Below are 18642 nucleotides of genomic sequence, written 5' to 3' on the forward strand. Positions count from 1 at the left end.
AGAAAGAAAGAAAGAAAGAAAGAAAGAAAGAAAGAAAGAAATGGCAGTGGTGGGAAAACATGAAATGGCAGGGCATCTCCCTCCCTCCCCGGTCTGCTCAGATTAGCAATGGGAAGAAAGGAAGGAAGAGAAAAGACTGACAGAAAGAGAGAGGAAGACGGGAAAAGACTGACAGAAAGAGAGAGAGAGAGTAGATGGGAAAAGAATGAATGAAAGGGAGGGAGGGGGAGAGAGTTGGAAACCAATCGAGGGGAAAAAAGAAGGAAAAAGGAAATATGAAAGAAGGAAAAGGGAGGGAAGGAGAAAGAAAGGAGGGACAAAAGGAAGGAAGAAAGAGAAAAGAAAGGAAAAGAAAAGAAAAACAAAAAAATGTAATGGGAGCAACTCACCTTTAAAGCTGCTGACTCTTGCTGCGCAAGCACCTCCTCCCTCCCTTCCCCACCGCTGGTAAATTTCAGACTTTGTAAAGCTCCCCCTCTCCTCCTCAGTGAGGAAAATGGGTCTGAGCTAACTCAGCACTGGGGCAGGCTGCTGGCACTTCCAACAGGCCGCACCTGGAATGGGCAGGTGGCTGATCCCTCCCCCACACTTCCTAGTCTGTTTGGTGCCGGTAGCCTGCCCCAGCACTGAGTTAGCTCAGCCCTGTTTTCCTCGCCGAGAGTGGAGGGGGAGCTTTAAAAAGGCTGAAATTTACCAGCGGTGGGGAAGGGAGAAAGAGGTGGGGGCACGATGCCGCGGGAGGAAGGCATGGGGGGGCGGCCAGGGGACGGGAGGCCCCAGGGCCTGGCATTGAGCCCTGCATCCCCCAGTGCCAGGTCCCAACCCTGCAATTAGGAAACGCTGCTTTAGAGCATACAAGTTGTTACATATGCGTTAATTTATACAGCATCCCTGTAAATTTGGCCAGTATTATTATCTCTAATCTGCAGAAACTGAAAGGTAGTAGTTTATCTAAGGCCACCTACTAAATTGCTAGCTAAGGTAAAATTTCAGCTAAAATGCAAATTCTTTACTAGCCCTTCTCAAACTGCTGCCTGATTATGCCTAACAAGGGATGGAGGAAAGAGCCAATGGTGGGTTGTCCAGCTGAATGCTATTTCTGGTAAGTGGGAGTTGGCCACTCAGCACCATCACACTTCATTTTGTCCCAGCTAGACATCTACCTAATATTTAAGAGGAAGATTCTCACTGCCCAGCCTTACTTGCTGCAAACTTCCTGTTTAACTGTCCCTTGATTGAGTTCCACATGAAAGCCTTGCTATGGAATTCAACTGACTGCAGGTTGACAGGGATGAGAGCAGAATTTTCCTTAGGCTTCCTAACGGGCCTCGATAGTCCGGATTTACAATAATTATAAGGATTGAGATATATTCTTGCAACTGCACCTATATGCAGTAAGATTTTTGTCAGGCATTGAAGGCATAAGCTATTTGGGACATGATAAGTGTATTAGAGTAAAAGCTTTTTTAAAAACGAAAGGGTTTTTGACAGCCTTAGAGGTCTATAAATCAACCAAAAACATATTTTATTTTCTCCACTAGCATACAAACTGGTAACACTAATACACTGGTTCCCAAACTCTGCTTAGAGAGCAATGCTAGTGAACATATGAAATAACAAAGTCGTTACCTGCCCATTCAACAAGGTCTCCTCTTAATTCACGACTCTAGTTTTGCCTCTCTCCTGTCTACCATAACATTGCCCCATCCTTACCTGTATTTGTGAATGAATCATTCACTCATTCCCCATCTAGAAATAAAGCAGAATTGCCTTCATGAATCATTTGTCTGAGCTTATGTCTTTCCAATCATAAGAAATGCCCAGAAGTCTGACTAATAAAAAACAACTAAGAATGGGCCACTGAGGGCAACTATTATAGCAGGTAGCAAAGTGACTGCCCCAGAGGCATTTCAGAAAAACATGACTTCTGGAAAGTAACCAAAAAATAAAAATAAAAATGGCTCCCAGTGGGGAGTATGCTCCAGGGGGTACTGAATGTTGAAAGTAGTTGAGGGGCCATGGAAGGGAAATTAATCTGTTTAAGTTTATGAGAATTTATAGAATCCTGATATTATACAGTCTTAGGGTGGGAGTTTCCACATTGCACCCTCCATTCCTTGTGGGTCCCCAGTTTATCATGATTTTTTTAATAAAGTGGCTGGCCCCATGCCAATTACAAAAGAAACATAACCAGACTATCCACATACAAAGAAGGCATTTTAATTCTGGTTAATTGACAAAGAGCTTGATGAGAATTAAATACATTTCAGAAGGCACAGAATGTTAAGAGCAGTTGAAAATCAAAGGAAAAATAAGAGGGTGGGAAATTTATTCCCCAGGAACTCATAAATCCTGTAGAAGGGAGTTGAGATGGTGTTTCCAAATTGTTCTGTCTTTTTATAATTTTGCATGTGCCCCCATCTTCTTCATACTCAAGGTAAACCACTTGGGATGTAAAAATAAGATATTACTTCAAATGTGTCTCTTCCTTGGCTATCAGAAAGCTAGGAATCTCTGGGCTAGTGTTATCCTAGTCAGGATTTCTTTTGCAATGGATGGCAGTTCCTATGAGTCTCAGACAAAGAAAAACTACCAATTACATAACAGTTAAAAGAAAATCCAGATGTTACAAGCTGGGAATCAAACCAAGCCTCTCAAAGAGGGTTTCAGTGAAATGGAACTGAACCCAAACCTTGGCCAACCACAAGATATGGATTCTTGAGGCTACAGTCTTCTTGTATTTCCTTGGCATTTTAGTTCCTTCTTGCTGCCATTCTACTATATGTAAGCAGGGTACATTTCTCTCCCCCCCCCCCCGCTTTCTCCCCATTTTGTTAGGTTAGTGGGGACTTCTTGAAAGAAAGCATAGAAGGCATTGGAGCTAGGGGAGAGAATGAATATGAGAAGGGGAGGAACAGGAGTTTTATTTGAAAGGCAAGGTACGGTGGTGGTTAGGCATTTAAGCTGATCAGGACAGTAAGATATATATATCTGCCCAAGGTCCTCCTGAGTAACTAGGTCTAAAGATTCATTTTCATCTCTAGTCATTGCTAAAGCATTTTCTCCTAAAACAGAATAATTGCTTGTTTCTTTCTCTTTTAAGGATTTCATATGCATGTTGTAGAAAATAAGGGTTTTTAAAAATGTATTAAATATAGGCAAAATAATGGTAGAATAATTTGGGAAGAAAAGGAATTTTGACAATGTGTTTTTATTGTATATTGTTCAATAATTGGCTTATGCAATAGGAAACTGCAATCAAAATTTATTTTAAAATCATACAAACAATACTAAGTGACTCTATCCTGGGAGGTATATTGCAATGGGCTAGGGTTGTCAGGTGCACAAATTCACGCCCTGGAGGTCTGTGGTCCTATTGCTGCTGCATAGAGCATTTGGAGCAAAAACTAGTGTCAATGATGCCATGACATTACTTCCTCTTCCCAAACCAGAGGTGACATCATGCCAATGCCAGTTTTCAGAGTTTGTGCTCCCATTTTGCTGTCTACGGCAACAAAAAAAATTTAGGCTCAGCCACCTATGAAGGCTTCAGGCAAAGTTACAAAGTTATTGAAATAATCATGTTTAAACTGCTAAATATTCTTTCCCTTTTCCCATTTCAAATTAAACTTCCTTTCCCACTCATTTGACAATTACATTGCAAGCAGATAGTGTGAAGATATTCTTAATGAAATGTATCCAAACTGGTCCAAAGATTCTGAACCTGTTACCGAACCACTTTTTGAACTTAGTGCCTACACTAGAACTGAAGAATCAAAACATATTGTTGACATTGAACCAGAACGAACCCCAACTTTTTAAAAGTTTGATGTTTAAAGTGAGCCATAATATATAGTTTTATATATATAGCTTTGATCTCAGATTAAATGACTGCATAGTGATGTGTTTATTTCTTAAAACATTTGTGACCTGGCTTTTCCCAAGAACTCAAGGTGGCTTACAAAGCAATACCAAATTGCAAGAAAAAAACCAATGTCATAATTGAAGACCATATGGAACTATCCACTGTAATCTGCCATAGAGATATACTAAATTTATCTCTGAAGAAAGCTCTCTGAAATGGGGTACTTTAGCTACAGTTTGGGAAACATGCAAAGTGTTCATTGGATGAATTTGATTAGCAGCTACTGCCAAGAAGAAAAGGGGAAATGAAATAGAACAAATCAAGTCATTAGAAAAAAAATCCAGACTGGAATAAGACCACAAAAAATTTTGAATGCAGATATATTAGAAATCAGGCATTAAAAACAAATTAGGTATGTTAGAGACAGAACAGATACAAAAAAATTAAAATTTGAGGAATTAAACATTTTGAAACAAAGGCATTTGGAAATTCAAACAACCTAGCAGATATTTGGTGTACTGTCTCAAGAAGTAGGGAAAAAAGTACAATAACATGTATAAAGAAAGTAGATCAATACACATATGCAGAAAAAGAAATACAAGAACAATTCATCAGTGTTCTTTCAGAACTATACAAAAACAGGGTTGCCACTTTCGTGAAAGCCAGGGAAATGGAAATGAGTCAGGGAAAGTCAGGGAAATTGGTCTGAAGTCAGGGAAAATCTTCTTCGTGGTCTCTGTGCATCACACTTGTGGGAGTAGGCGCCAGCGCCGACCTCGATCGGTAAACTTCAAAGCTGTGGATTTCCGCGCCCCCGACCCAGTGCGCATGCCCAGAGGCCCCACCGCGCATGCTCACTGGGACGGGCGCGGACATCCCGCCAGTTCTCTTCTGACCGCCGCGCTGATCGGTTGATCTATCTGCCACGGTCGGTGAACTTTTTCTCTATCCATTCGGATTTGCTAGCTTAGTTGTATATAGTTAGTTAGTTTAGTTTTAGATAGTGTAGATAGCTTAGTTTTCGTCTTGTTTGGGAGAGCGGGGTTTTCCCTTTTTTGTTTTCCCGCCCTTCGGGGTAGGGGCCCCCTCTCCCCTTCTACGTTTTTCCCGCCTTTCCTTCCTCGCATGGAAAGAAAGTGGGGATTTTTCCGCCGCTGCTCCAAGTGTGGGAACAAAATTGCCCCACCTGACGGACACTCTTTGTGCTTACTGTGCCTGGGGGAACGACACAGGCCCGATTCCTGCTCGCACTGTGCCAAGTTTTCCAAACAGACGCGGAGGAATAGAGCGGCTAGACTTGCGGCGGCCCTGATGGAGCGAGCACTGTCTCCCCGAACCGAGCAGGCCGAGTCCGCGGCTGGTCAGGCGGACCAGTCTACATCGACTCCGGTCGATACCGGGCGGCCCATCGATACCGACCGACCCCGAAAGCGTTCGGGCTCGGTAGCCGCCTCGGAGTCCTCGGTGCCGATCAAAAGGCCCAAGGAGGACAAAGGGATGCCCGTCGAGAAAAAGAAACACAAGAAGTCGGAGAAGTCAAAGCGTGCAGCGACGACTCACTCCGCACCGGCATCCCCGGCCGATCCGACAGCACCAATCGTCCCGCCACTGAAACTCTTCGCCTCGCCCGTCCGACAATCGACTTCGCAGCTGGCATCGATGTCGACTCAACTCGTCATCTCCGATTCCGATTCGGAGATTGAGTCGGCCCAACGCGTCGGTACCGGAAGTAGCCCTATCGAAAAATCGACTTCTCAGTCCCGGAGCCCACACCGTCGGGACCGATCTTCCGGCAGCCACTCCCCTCGCTGCCGAGAGGAGGACCGATCGCCACGATATCAGGCAGCCCAGATCCCCTGGGACCAGAGGCAGTGGCAATACCTGTACGGGGCGTACCCGGTGCAGCCTCCCTTCCCATGGCTTCAGCAACGCCAGAAGGACTGGGATCAAGCCTCTGAGACCTCCTACCGATCCCGGACGTCCCACAGGACGCAGCGAAATGCACCGTCGGCGTCGGTCTCGAAGCCTCCTGAGCGGGACCCACCGGTCCAGAAGGACCCCAAGCAGCGCTCCCCATCGATGAAGGAATCTACCCCGGTCGCTCCAGAGCCTCCTACCCGGCACCGATCCGAACTCTATGATTCCCCTGATGCTTCTTCCAGGTCTCTGGATGACTCATCGCCCGAAAGAGAGACCTCCAGCGGTGAACCCTCACCTCCTGTAAAGACGTCCGAGGAGCAGCCAATCTCACCTTCCGAGGACCTCAAATCCTACGGTGATCTCATCAAGAGAATGGCTCAAACCCTCTCTCTCACCACTGTGCAGCCTCAGCCCACGGTGACGGACACGGTTTTTGACATAGTGCAACAGGATACCTCCACAGCTATTGCTTTACCGCTTACAACCGTCATGCTACAGACAGCCAAGGCCTCCTGGGACAAGCCTGCCTCCACGCCTGTCTCCTCTCGCAGGCTGGATCACATGTATAGGATACAGGAAGCATCAGCAGAATTTCTCTACGTGCACCCTAAGCCCAATTCGGTGGTCGTGTCGTCGTCTTCCAAGGCAAAAAAGACACACTCCACCCCACCAGATAAAGAGGGCAGGAAACTAGACGCCATGGGGAGAAGACTCTATTCAGCCGGTTCCCTAGGCGTTAAGATCGCCAACTACGCAGCCTGTTATGGCCGCTACCAATACGCCCTCTGGGACCAAGTCTCCACCATCTTGGGTTCCCTCCCCGAACAGAGCCGCAATGCTCTAAGGCGGTTGCAGAAAGAGGGTATGACCCTGGCAAAACAGCAGCTAAATTCTGCCAGGCATTCAGGGGACACTTGTGCGAAGGCCCTTACATCGGCTATCTCCCTGCGCAGGCACGCATGGCTGAGATCCACAGCGCTTCAACCCGACACACAAGCGTATGTCGAGGATCTCCCCTTTGACGGGGCGGGTTTGTTCAGCTCGACGACGGACTCGGTCCTCCAGGAGCTGGATAAAAGTATCAAGACATCCAGGAACCTAGGGGTGTCCGGGCCGCGCCCTCCATCTAAGCGTCAGTGGCCCAAAACCTGGCAGAAGAAGCCGTACTCCAAGTCGCCTGAGAGGCAGTGGCGCTCGAAATCGGCTCCCTTCACTCGACCCTCCTACCAGTCAAAGCCCAAGTACTCCCCATCTTCCGCCCAGACGGCTCGCCAGAAGGGTGCGAAGCAGGGCAAGCAGGGCCTTTGACTTCCCCCCTGGGACGCTTGGCCCATCGGACTTGGACTCCATCCGCCTTGCCAAATTCTTCCCTGCTTGGTCCCGTATCACCTCGGACCGGTGGGTTTTGTATATAATCAGGATGGGCTACTGTATAGAGTTCTCCCACCCCCCGTGTACCCCGAGATTCGTCTCCACAGCACCATCTCCAACCCTCTGCGAGGAGGTCCAGTCACTCCTTCAGAAACACGCCATCCAGAAGGTTCCTGCGGACCAGGAAGGTCAGGGCTTCTACTCCCGCTATTTTGCAGTCCCCAAACGGGATGGAGGCCTTCGGCCGATTATGGACCTGAGAGCACTGAATGTATTCGTGAGGTGCAGTACATCCTTCCTCTTCTGAGCAGAGGAGACTGGATGGCGACCCTCGATCTGAAAGACGCATACTTCCACATCTCCATCCACCCCCGCCATCGGAAGTATCTGCGCTTCACGGTCGGAGACGAACACTTCCAGTATCGAGCCCTACCATTCGGCCTTTGTACAGCCCCAAGGGTATTCACCAAGACCATGGTGGTCATTGCTGCCCACCTGAGGTTACGGGGTGTGACACTCTTCCCGTACATCGACGATTGGCTCCTGGTCGCGGAGTCGAGGGAGCTCTTGCTGCGGCACATAACAATCACCTTGGCCTTGGTGGACGAATTGGGACTCCAAATAAATTTTAAAAAGTCTCGTCTGACGCCTTCTCAGAAGGTACAATTCATTGGGGCGATCCTGGATACTCGAGCCTGCAAAGCGTTTCTCCCTCCAGACAGAGCGGACGCTATAGTGCAACTGGTGTTTTCTCTCCAACTGAATCCGACCGCCCCTGCACGGACGTTGCAACGACTTCTGGGACTGATGGCAGCGACAACGTCTGTCCTATCGTTCGCGAAGCTCCGGATGAGGCCGCTGCAACTCTGGTTCCTGCGGAGTTTCAAGTGCAATGTGGAGCACCCCTCCAAGTTGCTGACGGTTCCTGCGGAAATCCTGTCATCCCTCTCCTGGTGGGGGCTGAAAAGTCGCCTGATGGAAGGGGCTCCCTTTCACAGGCCGGAACCGACCCTCACGCTCACCACGGACGCTTCCCTATGGGGTTGGGGGGCCCACATGGGAGGCATGTGCGTGGGGGACCGTTGGCCGAGCCACCACTCCAGCCAGCATATAAACTTTCTCGAGTTGCTGGCCATCTTTCATGCCCTTCGCTCCTTCCAACCGCTTCTGGGGGGCAGGTCGGTGGCGGTGATGACCGACAACACCACAGCAATGGCGTACATCAATCGTCAGGGGGGCACGGTGTCTCAGAGACTCTGCAAGTTGGCCCTCCTGGTCTGGGAGTTGTGCATCTCTCAAGGGGTGTTCCTCCGAGCAGCTCATCTCCCCGGGGACCGGAATGTACAAGCGGACTTCCTGAGTCGGGGCGGAGCTCTCCTGCACGAGTGGGAGCTCAACTGGGAGTTTCTGCAACCGGTTTTCCGCCGTTGGGGAGCCCCGGAATTGGACGTTTTCGCTACAAGGCAAAACACAAAATGCGACCTGTTCTGCTGCAGGGGAGGAGTAGACCCCCTAGCGTTGGGGGACGGACTCCTGGTGCCGTGGAGGTACCACTCAGTATACCTGTTCCCCCCCATACCGCTACTCACCAAGGTGGTGCAGAAGCTCCTGAGGGAACGTCCACGGGGAATCTTGGTGACGCCATGGTGGCCTCGACAGCCCTGGTTCCCACTGGTCCTCCGCTTGTCGGGAGGAACTTACCACCGATTCCCTCAGGTGGGGAACCTCCTGCTCTCTCACCAAGGACAAGTCCTGCACCACGACATCCCGAACCTGCGACTCACGGCTTGGCGTCTGGATCCAGATTTTCAGACAGAACCCAGTTTGTCATCCTGAATTGCAGAAAGTCATCTACCAGAAGGTCATACGCGGCCAAATGGGCCAGATTTGCCAAGTTTGCTACAGATCGTTCTGTGGTGCCGGAAAGAGCGGACTTATCGTTAATTCTGGACTTCTTAGTTACGCTGTTAGACGGGGGCCTGGCGCCCTCCTCGGTACGGGTCTACTTGGCTGCCATCTCTGCAGAACATCTTCCGATTGATGGCCACTCGCCCTTTACACATCCAGACACTAAGCGTTTTCTCAAGGGCATGGCGAGGCTGTACCCGGCAGTGAGGGCCCCTACGCCAGCATGGGACCTCCCCCTAGTTCTCAAGGCGTTGACGGCCAAACCATTCGAGCCGATGGCTAAGTGTCCTTCCCACCTCCTGGCATGGAAGACGGCCTTCCTTGTGGCAATCACCTCGGCAAGGCGGGTCGGGGAATTGGCCGCACTCAGGTGCGACTCTCCCTACTTGGTGTTTTCGGCTGAGGGGGTCACCCTGCGCCCAGACATCACTTTCCTGCCTAAGGTGGTGTCGCCGTTTCACCTCAATTCTGAGATCCATTTACCTGTCTATTTTCCCTCTCCGGCTAATGACTCTGAGCGGTTGCTGCATGCTCTGGACGTCAAGAGGGCGCTCTCTTTCTACCTGCATCGCACCGCACCCTCCAGGAAGGACGCCAGATTGTTTGTGTCCTACGCTGCGTCCTCCTTGGGGCAGCGTATTTCGTCACAGCGATTGTCCAAGTGGATCACGGGAGCTATTCGCTTGTGCTATCTTCTTCAGAAGCAACCGCTGCCGGGACCGCTCCGTGCCCATTCGACAAGGGCTGTTGCGACGTCGGAGGCGTTTATGAAGGGAGTTCCCCTACAGGACATCTGTGGGGCAGCCACATGGTCCTCGGCACACACCTTCGTGACGCACTATGCCCTGGACCTGCGGCGCAGACAAGCCTCCTCGGTGGGCCGCGCAGTGTTGCAGTCCGTTTCCTTGTGATGGACCGGCGTACCCTCCACCAGGTAGGCCTGAGCTTGCTAATCTCCCACAAGTGTGATGCACAGAGACCACGAAGAAGATAAACAGGTTTCCTACCTGTAACTGATGATCTTCGAGTGGTCATCTGTGCAGTCACACTACCCGCCCGCCTTCCCCGCTGCAGCCGGTCCCTCCATGGGGCTAACGCGGCGGTCAGAAGGAACTGGCGGGATGTCTGCGCCCGTCCCAGTGAGCATGCGCGGTGGGGCCTCTGGGCATGCGCACTGGGTCGGGGGCGCGGAAATCCACAGCTTTGAAGTTTACCGATCGAGGTCGGCGCTGGCGCCTACTCCCACAAGTGTGACTGCACAGATGACCACTCGAAGATCATCAGTTACAGGTAGGAAACCTGTTTTTGTGATTAAAATATATTCAAGCAGTGGATTTTTGACCTGCTGCTGCAAGAGCATGATCTGTTCTTGTGGCAATTAGAATAGAAAAGTAGCAGAATTCAAGTAAAATTTAATGATGCCCTTTTCCAGCTCCACCTTTTTCTCAGCTCCACTCCCCAACCAGCCTAACGTGTTTGTTGAGTGCTGTCCCTGCATGATTTCCAAGGTCTGCCTGTAGCATTTGCAAAGCAAGGCTAGTTTAAACTTTTAGCAGTATACAAATTTTAAGCATCTAACTGTTTTCATCCCTACCTGCTAGAACTGCATTTAACTTACATGTAAAAATAAGCAAGTTTTTGGGTCATGCTTGTGTGTGGAATGGACATTTTGTCTCCTGCTAAAATCCAGCACAAAGTTGCAAATGAGGTTTGCCGCTGTTGGATTTCAGAAGTAACTAGCTCTTTCTACTCTACACCATGCAAACTAAATTTTGCAAATGTGATTGCATTTTCCTGCTGGAGTTTACAGAGCACCAGCTTTCTCACCCTGACTTCTTCCATGTATAAGGGTTGCAAATGAGGGTTGCCTGCGTCTCTAGAAACTCCACCTCCTTTCTTGCTACTGATCTACTCATTACACTTTCTGGAAGCAGAAAGTGAAAGTGAAACTTTCCCAGCTTTGGGAAAGTTCTTGTTAGCATTCAGAGTTTACTTGAATTGAAGTTTGTATCTTGGTGTAATTTTTGGTGCAATTGCAAAACAGATATTGCTGCAGTTAATGTTGAAAGAGGAAAGGAAAGGGAAAGGTTCCCTGTGCAAGCACCAGTTGTTTCCGACTGAGATGATGTTGCTTTCACAATGTTTTCATGGCAGACTTTTTACGGAGTGGTTTGCCATTACCTTCCCCAGTCATCTACACTTTTTCCCCAGCAAGCTGGGTACTAATTTTACCGACCTCGGAAGGATGGAAGGCTGAGTCAACCTTGAGCCAGCTACCTGAAAACTCAGCTTCCACCGAGGATCGAACTCAGGTCATGAGCAGAGCTTAGGACCGCAGTACTGCAGCTTTAACACTCTGCACCATGGTGCTCTTCAGTGTTGAAAGAAGCTGATATTAAATCTCTTACTTTGACAAATATTTTTGCAATTGAGACTTGTAGAGTGGAACATTTCATTAAGACTTGCATTAATGAAATGAAATAAAACACAACTTATTCATTTTTAACTTGTGGTTATATTTGAATGGTAGTCAGGGAAATTGTCAAATGTTGGTCAGGGGAAGTCAGGGAAATGAAAAATAAAATTTTAGTGGCAACCCCGAAAAAGAAACCTGTTTCAGAAAATAGAATAATAGAATATTTTTTAAAAAAAATCCTGATTACAATTTTTTGTCAGAACATAGAAAACTTTTAAATTAAAAAATAACAATTCAAGAACTTTCCTAGGCAGTCAAAGAATATGAAAAAAGGACAAAGAACAGGCCCAGATGGACTGACAGTAATGGATTATAAACATTTTTGAAAAAGTTTTAATGATACCAGTGTTCCCTCTAAGCTGAGTTAGTGTGAGCTAGCTCAGTTTTTTAGCCTCCAGCTCACACAACTTAGCTCAGGGCAAATTAATTTATGCAGTAGCCAAATTGCTCACTTACAATGCCAGTAACCCACAAAGTAATATTTTTGTTCATAAGACTCCACAACTTAGAGTGATCATTGAATGATATAATTACAAAAAAGTCATGAATAAAATAAAAGGAGGAAAGACAATATCTCCAACACAGCAAGAGGTGGATATAACTTTAATATATAAAGAAGGCATTGATGCAATGTTACCACAGTATATAGGCCTATCTCTTTATTGAATGTAGATTATATAATTTTTTGCTAGAATAATGGCAGAAAGGGTAAGAATATGCACACCAAATTTAATACATACTTACCAAGTAGGCTTTGTACCAAAGAAGTATATGAAAGACAAAATACAATTCATAATAGATGCAACTGAATTTGTGAAATAAGAAAAAAAGAAAGTAGCATTATTATTTTTGGATGAGGAGAAAGCATTTGATAATATAACATGACCTTTTCTATTGGACGTCCTTCAGAACATGGGCTGTGACTTAGAATTGTGGAACTGGAAGCAAGGTATGTATGCAAACCAAAAAGCAAAGATTCTAACAAATGGAAAACTAACAGAAGCAATTTCAGTTGAAAAAGGAACACACTAGGACTGTCCTCTGTCGCTTCTATTGTTTATCTTAATGATGGAGATTTTTGCCATAAAGATTAGAAAAGACATAAGAATTAAAAGTGGATGACAGAATTTAAAATGAAAAGTTATGCAGACAACTTGGTCTTGACAGTTTTGAATCCACAAAAATCATTACAATATGTAGTGGAACATATTGAGGAATTTAGATCGCTTTCAGGATGCAAAACCAACAGGAAGAAGACAAAAACAATAAACAAAAATTTTAATGCAGCAAGACGACGATTTAAAGAGTATGGAATCTGCAGTAACCACTGATTTTATTAAATTCCTGGGGATAAGCATGTCTGGATAAAACTGTAATCTTTTTAAAAATAACTATCAGAAGACCTGGAAACTGATACAATAAGATTTATCCAGATGGAATAAATCAAAAATCTTATGACTGGTTAGAATTTCAGCATTAAAATAAATATATAGTCAAAATTATATTTCTTATTCCAGATGCTACCACTATGCATAGAAGAAAGAATATTGCCAGAGTGGCAAAAGACAGATAAATAATTTTATTTGGAATATCAAGAAACCACAGATAAGTTTTAAAATACTCAAGAAAAGAAGAGGAGACTTAGCAGTTCCAGTTATAAAATTATATTATCAAATTGCAGATTTGATATGGGTTGCAGATTGGATTGAAAAGCTAAGATGAACAGTAAAACTTGAATCAACAGACTTAGATGAAGGTTCACATAATTATTTATGGATTAAAAAATCAACTAAAACAATCACAGCACAATGATATAGTCATATAATTAGAGTCGGACTTTTAATAATATGGTTTAAATGTTAGATTTACTGAGTCCTCCAAATTCTTCATTTATGTCCCCAATGGGAAGCTCATTACGATAAAAATATAAGAAATAAAGGTGGTTTCTTAACATACAGTTATAGGGTTAATGCTCAGGGAATACTTATGTCCTGACAAGATATTAGAGATGAAGGAGTCAATATCAATGGCTGTTATATCAGAACTTAGTTTCAAGATTAATGAAAATCATTAACATGAAAGGGGAAGCTATAAGAGAACTGATTGTGTTTGAACAGCTGATTATAAAAAAAACCCACCCATTATGATGAATAGGTTATTACTTCAGTTAGAAACAGAAGTAGTGACAAAATGTATGATAAAATGGATGTAGATCTTTAGAGAGCAAATACATATGCATTGATGGGAACTTTTATGGGGGGGGGGGGAATGAACGTCAGCTAGGCATTAGGAGAAATTTGGTATAAAATGTTTTTCAGATTGTATGCTACCCCAAGGGATATTGAGAAAGTAGTTAAAAATTACAAAGGAAAATGCTGGAAATTTCAAGGTATAGATGGAACTTTTTATTGTATGTGGTGAACTTGTAAAAAAGCAAGAAGATATTGGAAGAAAATACATGGAAGCATGCAGAATCTATTGCAATTCAAATTTCTTATGGAAGCTAATAATATTTTAATTAGGAATACTACCTAATAAATTACCACAACTTTTGGAAGAGATATTTGAATATATCATAACAACTGCTAGAATCATCTGCACAGCAAAATGGAAATCAGACATCTATCCAGGTTTAGAAGACTGGGAAACTAAACCTGCCAATTATGCAATAATGGTGAAATTAACAGTTTATCTTAGAAGCAGATAAATTTTGAAATTTGAGGAGAGATGGAATATCTATTATGTAAGCAAGAGACAAACAGAACAAGATAAAGTTCAAAATTTAGAATGAGAAACACCACTACGGCAATGTATACAAATTAATTATAATGTAGAAGCAGAATGAGAATAAGCTTTAAATATGAAAGCATAAGGAACATTTTTGACAAAAATACCCCCTATTCACTGAGAGATATATTATACAATTATATAATTCTTTATTTTGAAATATATTCTTTATGGAGAGATATACAATACATTTTTCTATAAAGTTTGGTATATTAAAAGCAATAAATAGGAATAGTTAGAAAAAAATATGGGATATTTCACAGAATATGTAGCAATGATGAAATTAATAATATAGTTGTAAAATAAATTAGTTATGAAATATGGAATTCAAAATGCTTTAAATGTCTTCAATATTACAATGAAGGGGATTTGGGGAAAAAAATTTTGATTTATATATTCCATAATGTATCCCTTGTATATTGCTATATAGCCATTCTTTCTTTTTATATCCCTTATATATTTTCCAAAATAAATAAATAAATATTGCTTGAGCCAACAAGAGCAAGTCTGATTTGCAAGAGGGTATAGAAAGGAGGTGATCTGATAAATGTAATTGACACACAGGAGTATATTGTTCCTGTGTCATAATATCATAATAAAGTATGATCCCAGGCATTCGGGGCTTTAAAAATAAAAACCAGCACGCTGACTTGGGCTCTGAAGCAAATAGGTAACCCGTGCAGATGTTGATACAGAAGTGTTATATGAGAGAAGCAACTGCCATATTTTAGAACAATTTGAAGTGACTGGGCCATCATCAAGCATAGACCTGTGTACCAGGAAGTGACATGAGCATGACAGCAGTGTGCTTGCGTCAGTTACAGATAATGTGGACATGCCAAAGGCAAGGCCAAACGCCACCCAGAAGTGGCATGCCAAACACATGAACCTAGCAGAGAAGCTTTGTGTTCAGGGGAAACTCCAGCCCAGACTTTGGCTTGAGTTAAGGTCTCTGCCTATCCCTATGTACAGTGTGTTGCAGTAGTTTAATCTAGAGTCTACAATAGCATGGATCAGCACAACTAGATCAGCAAACTCTGCATTGGAAGATAACTTGAAAGAATGATGTAACAGAAAGAAGATGCACTTAGCAACACAGCCACCCTGTTTCTCCATCAAGAACCTCCCTAATCACTTTATTAATCTGTCAGGAAGAGTTTAAATGTGGTTAATATTAGTATATCAATCCATAGTATTCCTTCCCAACAAACATTGTTTCCATATGGGCTTGTGTGAATTCAGTTCTCTCTCTCTGATCAAGCTTCTTCCTGGTTTTGACCCATATTGCAAATGGGGGACTGAGGCTAGTTCAGGATCACGCAATAAGTTGGTGGTAGAGGCAAGATCTGTACTGGGGCGTTCCTGATTCACAGCTCAATTTCTTCATTGTTATACTACAGAAGTTCTCTTAGTTAGCTCTGGTAACAAATACTAGAATTAAAAATAACATGATGACCTCTCCAGAAACTGTAGTGCTTTTTTGTGTCTATTTAGACTTTGTAATGTTGATGTGACTGCTGTGCTTTACCTGTCTGACTGTATGGTAAACTTCACCTGCCTTGTACAGAGTGCTTATTACCATTTGTTCACTAAATGTATCATGTAGTCATTTTAATTCTATTAAATAGGCATATTTGTCATGTAGCTATTCAATTATTTTGTGTGTTTATTAAATGCTACAAGTTTGTTTCATATTATCATTCATTTTGGACTAAACCTTGGTGATCTCTGAAACTGAAGTACTTATGTGCCTTAAGTTTGAATTTTACTGGATACTGTAGCCTTGAGCATGAATTTCCATACTGTCAAGGAGTTTAAGGTTGAACCCTGTGGGTTCCCAGGTCAGGTGCACACAAGTAACCTTAATTTAAAAAAAAAAAAAATAGTTTATTGCATTCTAATCATTACTGTTTGATCATACAGTGAGAAGATAAGAAAGCTAGCCCAGCTGTCTAATGCTCTTCAGAATCTGTGTTGGACAGCACCAACCTTAAATTCCAGAGTCAAAGGCCAAAGCTCAGGCACTTGCTACATTACCAGCAATTGCATGTCATAGTTTAGGCCTCTAGTCCAGGAGTGTCAAACTTATTTGTTATGAGGGCCAAATCTGACATAAATGAGACCCTGTTGGGCCACGCCATGCTGGACCTGGCTGTGTGTTTACCTATTTAAGAGTAGGTAGCAGTGATATAAACTTTATAAAGGACACAGACAAACCCAAAGATTTTTTTAAAAAAACTTAAAATAAAACATATTTAAAACATTAGTACTCGGTCCTAAAGGTGCTTTCTTTGTATTCTCCCATGGGATCTAGGGAATTGGGCGAAGGAAGCTCCCACCTTCCCCAGCTTACCTGGAGGAGAAGGAGCCTCAGCCAATAGAAGGAAGAGAGGCTCAGCTCAGTAGCTCTGCTGTGTAATTGAGAGAACCTGGCAAAGCAAGCTCTGCCTCCCCTCCGTCCTCCCCAAGGGAGGAGCCTCAGTCAGTAGAAAAGATAGAGGCTTTGCTCTGTTGCTCCTGTGCAATTGAGCAATCCTGGCAAAGCAAGCTGAAATACAGATGGAAGCAGAGAGGGAGAAGAAAGCAGATGATAGCTGCCCGATAGGAGGCTGATTCGGCATCCAGGTCACATGTTTGATACCCCTGCTCTAGTCCATCAAAATCCAAGCTAATCTTCCTCAAGACCTTGGCTTAATTATCATTTTGGTCCCCACTCAGCACGTGTCTCTAGGAGAAATGGCTAAAAAAATTACCTCATCACCTCTTGCTTCCCACCCCCATCACACAGACCTCAGGTTCTCATGAAAGCTAAATACTTAGGCTTTGAAGATTCTAAGAGCCATTTAGGCCCAGAGGCAAATTAGTAACACCTGCAAAATAAGCCCAGCCCACTACTGTTCACATTAACCCTTGAGGGGAGACCAGGGGTGCTTTGCCTCACACAACGGTCTGTGAAAGCTGACATTGATAAAATTAATAAAAAATAATAAAAACTTGCCGTTTACTTTTGGGTTCATTGCTGCTTGATTCATTCAGTTTTGTTGGAAGGTGCTACTGGACATAGATCTTTCCACCTTTCCCAGTAGCCCCCTGTGAGAATCAAACAAATTCCTCACAATAGGCATGGTTGCTATGAGGAAAGGGAGACATGCTAGATCAGAGTTTATCAACATTTTATAAGTAAAGAACCAAGCTATGTCAAAATCTAGAGCAAGAAAATCCAGACCAAGACATCAACAAAGCATCTGAATAAGAAAGCCCATTTGTATAACAGAAAGTATCCACCTTAACATTACTGAAAATTGATATGTTGATTACGTAATCCATACTGTTTCTTCACCTCAAATACTGGTTGTTGCACATCTTTCATTAGGAAATGGCACATTTGCGGTCTCGCAATAAATAATGAAATTAAGCAGGAGCACATTCATTCGTGCTTTCGTTCCTGCATGCAAATTTTATGCTCATATTAATTAAAAAATATTTTGGGGTTCTAGTTATTTATCACTGCAATTGAACTGAATATGCTGTTTAAGCGTAAAGATGTAAAATTTTGAGAAATTTTGAAGCCATGGGAGGGAAATGCTTATTTCTCAAGGGATTGGGGGGGACGGGGTGACAGAAATTTGGGGTAAATAAAAAAATATATGCAGTACTCACTTTCTCATCGAACTAAAATTTATTTTACTGTTTAATAACATAGAATGTATCCTTATTCAATATAAATCGGCTTATTTATGAAATGTAAAGGTATAAATGCCTTACAAAATGCAAATCTCCAAGAAAAACTGGAGAGAGCTGCAAAATGCAATACCCCATACTATCTTTGCCATCGGAGAGGTAGGGAAAAATAACAGTTGAAACAAGAAAACACAATTTTTGTAGTAAACAAAAGATGATAATATATTTGAGGGAAAGTCTCATATAGTCATAATCAGAACAGATGGATATCAAGTTACCACTATAGCAATTAAAAGAAAGATGGGGCTACTAGTATATTTGGTTATTATTCATCTATAACACTGAAAACACAACTAATAATTTATCATCAAGCACTTTATAGCATATTAATCGTTTTGACAATTATTCACATTTAAAAAATAAACTTATACTTGAAAAATATGCTGCATATTTCTACAGTATAGATAGGAATTATCATTATGTAATGCTGTGGATAAAACGTTTGGCATGTCACAAACATTTTCTTAATTAGCATTTAACTCAAAAATATTTCATTGGACTCCCCCCCCCCATGTGCTCCCCCAATTTTTCTATTTTTCCCCATTGGACTTTTTTTTTAAAGTGCTGGTTACAA

The 18642-nt window shown here is 43.5% G+C and overlaps 1 protein-coding gene across 7 annotated transcripts in view; it reads left to right on the forward strand.

Moving 5' to 3' along the window:
- RFX3 (regulatory factor X3) overlaps positions 1-18642 on the forward strand; it is a 325131-nt gene that overhangs the window by 240469 nt on the left and 66020 nt on the right. The gene's annotated exons all lie outside the window — the stretch shown is intronic.

This window comes from Heteronotia binoei, chromosome 4 (assembly GCF_032191835.1).
Source record: "Heteronotia binoei isolate CCM8104 ecotype False Entrance Well chromosome 4, APGP_CSIRO_Hbin_v1, whole genome shotgun sequence".
NCBI classification, from domain to species: Eukaryota; Metazoa; Chordata; class Lepidosauria; order Squamata; family Gekkonidae; genus Heteronotia; species Heteronotia binoei.